Here is a 5,119-nt window from a genome sequence, read left to right as displayed (position 1 = left end):
GTGGATTGAGCTCATAGATGAGTGTAAATTTGGTGCTTTTGTAACATTTTTTTAAATATAGAGATGTTCTTGATTTTTTTTTTTGTGAGATGAATTTGTTAGGACCATCATACGTACGCATAAATATATCTTCCTGCATAGAAACATTGGTTATATATTTATGAATATATTTGCCATCAAATGTATAGGCAATATAAGCAAGGATCATTAACAATTATAATATATAACTCAATACATTTGTGTCCATAAATCAAGCCTACTAGAAACTTTAGATATATTATATAGAGAATTTTGTCCAATTTGCATTTATTTCCAATTGAATTTCTTTGGTGTAGGATGGCTGTTTGTAAAGAGTACATTATCATCTACCACCATGGGGGGACATTATTAATATAAGAGGTTAGATATGTCAGTAGGGTAGTGAATAAATTTGTTGAAGACCCTGACAAAATTTGTTATTGGGATTTGTTAGAAGATGTGAAGAACATGCAATATGATACCAAGAAGGATGTGAGTTTGTGGTATATGGATGATGAAGGAGCATTAAAAATAATTTGTGATGATCAGGCTATGTTGGGATTGAGTGAAAGATTAAAAAGCACATAGGATTGTAGACATTTATGTTGAAATATCATATGTTAGGTATAAAAATAGGTTACCCGAAGCTCTACAGTCTAATTCTGATTCTAATGGTGTCAGTGATAATAGTAGTGGAGGCAATAAAGATGATGAGGAGATGTTGGTGGATGTTTCATTCATAACTTACAATTCATATTTTGATGAGGAAACTGAAGAGGCTAGGGTTAAAATTCATAGATATGTCCAATTAAAGAAGAAAATAGATAGTAATTGTGGTGAAGGTGATAATGAAGATGGAGATACAGAATGACCTACTAATGGTGAAGAAGGCCCTACTGCAAGCAATGTGAGAGCTCTTGGTATTAAGAGCGTCAAAGTTATTGGCTATGAGAGTGATTACATGGACTACTCAAACCATAGAAGTTATGAAGATACTAGTGAGGGATCAGATGCAGATGATACAAGGAGGCAAAGGTTGAGAAAGAATTGTTACGATACAAATGCCTTGTTAGAGGATTTCTTTCTAGGACTTCACTTTCAAGATTTGAAATTGTTTAAAGGTGAGCTTGTTGAGTTCTCAACAAGGAGATGATTTAAGTTTAACTATATTAAAAATGATGCAGTTAGGGTGAGAGCCAAGTATTTTGCTAAAGGATGCAAGTGGCTTATTTTGTGTTCATGGTGAAATAACGGAAAAACATATATTGTGAAACATTATATGGCAGATCATTCATGCTTGCTTGGAGCTACTATTAATAGAAGGGTAACAGCTAGCATGGTTACAAAAAATTTGGAGGGGTGATAAGGGGTATGACATTCATTAGACCTTGGCATTTGAAGGTATTGATTAGAAAATAGTTGGGTGTGTATGTTTCCAACAAGGGTTGCAGGAATGCAAAGGCATTGGTGTTGAAAAAAATTGGGAAGCAGTAAGGTCCTGAACAATTATGTTTTAGAGTTGAAGACCCCAAACACTAGTAGTAATGTGTGTCTTGTGTTTGAAAGGCAAATTGTGGAAGGGATCCCTATTTTTAAGAAGATTTACATATGCTTGACAACCATAAAAGGAGGCTTTATTGCTGGTTGTAGAAGAGTCATAGGGCTTGATGGGTGTTTCTTGGAAGAGCTCTTAAAAGGACAGCAATTGGTGGCGGTAGACAAGATGGGAGCAATCAAATGTTCCCTGTGGCATGGGAAATTGTTGAAAAGGAAAACAATGAAAGTTGGGCATGGTTTATAGAAACCTAAAGTCTAATCTAGGCAATAGAGATGGCCTTGGTTGGTCAATAATTAGTGATATGCAAAAGTTATGTAAATAAACTATCTATGAATTTTCCCTTGGACTAAAATTATAATTAAAAATTGTCATTGTTTGTTATGTAGGGCCACATTCATGCTGTAAGGACACTTTTTCCTTTAATTGAGCATCGGATGTGTGCTAGTTACATATATGCCAAACGGGGGAAGAAACATCTTGGAAAAGAACTGCAACTTCACTTTTGGAATTTTGGCAGGCCCACAAATCTTATTGAGATGAAAACCATTTAAAGAACATGAGAAATTTGCAGGGAGAAGACAAGGTTGTTGAAGTGTTGTTAAGTGATTGGCCCATAGAAGGATGGTGCAGTGTACTCTTCAATGATGTAGTGAAATGTGATGTTATTGATGATAATATATGTGTGAATCCTTCAATGGAGTGATGCCGGAAGCTAGGAATAAACCTATTATAACCCTACTTGAAGACATCATATAGTATATGATGAGTATAATAGCTATAAAAAAGGGGTATGTATTGAAATGGAAAGCTGAATGTGGGCCTAGGATAGTAAAAAAAATTGAAAAAAAAGGAAGAAGAGTGGAAAATGGCAAATAGAATGGAATGGGAGTAGAAAGCATGAGGTTTTTTACGATAATTTGGTGTTACATGCTAGGAAGGGTCATGTTGTCTTACTACAAAGCCAGAGTTGCCCCTGCGGGAAATAGGACAAGAGTGGTATACATTGTCAACATGAAATGGCTACAATTGCATTTAAAGGGGCAAATCCATTTGATTATATGGCTGAATGGTTCAAGAAGGAGACATATTTAAAACTTATCAATTTCCTGTCAATCCAGTGAGAGGAAGGTAATTTTGGCCAACAAGTGAAGAAGGTCCAATGTTGGCACCTACAGTGAAAAAGATGCTTAGTTGATTTGCAAGGAAAAGACGGAGGCTTAGAAGGCAAAAATAGAAGCCGAACAAAACTTTTCAATGAAGGCAGAGTGATGAAGTGCAGAATTTGCCATGTTGAAGGTCATAATAGGCTTCGATGTCCACAAACAATAAATATTGTAAGTTTTCTACTGCAAATTGTTTTTATGTGAGTTTTTTTCCTTCATTATCATGCTGATGAGTGTCGCCATGTAGTCCATATCTAATAACTCCCAGGTTAAGCCAACTCATAAAGAAAATGCTGCTTTTTTAGGTTAGAATAAAACTAAAACAAGAGGTGATGCTACTCATGTTGTTAGTTCAAGTGGGAAGAAAGAAAAACAGAAGGTGTTGCCACTCATGTTGCTAGTTCAAGTGAATTAATTGATCTCCTTATGTGGTAATTAAATATACTTATTGTCCTTATGTCAATTAGATTGTGGAAATTGTTGTCCTTTTGCAGGTTAGAGCTAACAACATCCAAGTTGAAACATCCCCGCCAAGAAATACAGCCACCTCAGTCGGGGAAAAAAGGAATGCTTCAAGTGTTGTTACCACATTAGTTGGTTCAATAACTGTTTTGAGAGTACGAAGCAACACACAAAATACAATAAGAACTCATTTAAATTGATGAGTTTTGATTAGTTTTGTAAGTTGCAATCAAGTGATATATGTCTTTCATGTGTTGCAGGGTGCTCATACTGGCCAACTAATTATTAAAAGGGGAATGGATCATGGTTATTCATTCATTACAAGCAGTGAATTAATGGTAAATATGTTCTCATTTTCAACATTTTTAACATTATATTGCCTATATTTTGGTTGCAATTAAATGTTATTGGTGTTTGTGATTGCAGGATCGAAAGAATAATAGAATTGCTGGATTGAGAAACCAAATTGAAGAGTTGAGTTAACAACCCTCTGCAATAGATGAATATCCAGAAATTCCAACACAACAAAGCAGAATAGATACTACCATTGAAGCAAATCCTTGTTAATTTGAAGCACTGAAGCAATTACCTGTGAAAACTCTTTTGAATAGGGTTTTGTTTTATTAGCATAAATCTGATGTTTTGTTATTTTGTATAATAGATGTACTAAACCAGTTTGTTAATATGGTTTACATATGTACTAAACATAGTCAATCAATTGTGAAATGTTCAAAACTTTATGATCAATGAAGTTGGATGTTTTCCATTTCTCAAATTGTGAAATGGACTTTATTGTTACTTTTATTCAATAGAAACTTTTAGGAAAAATTCCCTAGTTGTCTTTAAACCAAGTTTTATTTATTTTAAATTGTAGTTCTATTCTTGAACACATTATTGTATTTGTTTGAGAAAAAGTCTCCATTTAATGGAGTATGCATTTACAGTATTACATAGTTGTTTTAGCCATTGTTGCAGATATATGATGGTTCTACATTTGCATCTTCTAGCATTGCTAGGAAGATGTGAACGAAAAAAAATTCAAGGTAAACTCCACGAACTTCACTAACAAGATTATGTAAACCGTATTCACTAAATTTTGAAATTTTATAACTTTTTAAAAAATACATAAAAATCCTCCATTAATCAATACATCAAAACAACAAATTAAACAATTCTTTAAAAATATCCTAGATTTTTGAAAACATACACAAATTTAGCCTAACACTATGAAAATAGTTCTTCTTGTTTGCTACAAAAAATAATTCTCCATTAATTCAGAGGATTTCTTAAGTCACAATGCTTGGACTGGTGCCCTCTTTTGGGATTGTTATTATCACTACGATTGAAGCTGCGTGGAGGAAAATGGAATCAATAGTGATAACAACAGTGGTGATGTCACCGGTTCCCGATACTTTGGCAGCGCGACTGTATGGAGGAGGAGAAGAACAAAGAACGAGAAGGGAAGATGAATAATATTAAAGGACAAAGGAGAAAAGGAAGGGAGAAAGGGAAAGTGTTTCAAGTTCCATATTCGGATCCGAAAACTTGATCATCTTACTTTAGAGCTATTTTTTAATTTATTATATTTTAAAAATATTTTAATCTCAAAAAATGCCACAGTAGCGAAGAACGACAGTGGAATTGATGCCGATTAGAATTTGGACCTAATTGACCCAATTGAAATAGTAAAGGAATGAAAGGGGAACAAATTCAAAACTAGGGAAGAAAAAGGAAGAGAGAAAAATAGAGGGATCAATTCTGGTATTATACCATTTTAATGATATTGAAATCTTGCATATTTGGTAGGAAAAAAAGAATATAGAAATTTTTGAAAATTATTTTCAAAAATTCGGAATTTGGGAAGATGGAGAAGCATTTTTGTCAATAATAGAATAGAAAATTTAAAGATGAATAAGTG

The sequence above is a fragment of the Dioscorea cayenensis genome, chromosome 15 (assembly GCF_009730915.1).
Source record: "Dioscorea cayenensis subsp. rotundata cultivar TDr96_F1 chromosome 15, TDr96_F1_v2_PseudoChromosome.rev07_lg8_w22 25.fasta, whole genome shotgun sequence".
Classification (NCBI taxonomy): Eukaryota; Viridiplantae; Streptophyta; class Magnoliopsida; order Dioscoreales; family Dioscoreaceae; genus Dioscorea; species Dioscorea cayenensis.
The sequence above is the reverse complement of the archived record's forward strand: the minus strand, read 5'-3'. Positions refer to the sequence as shown.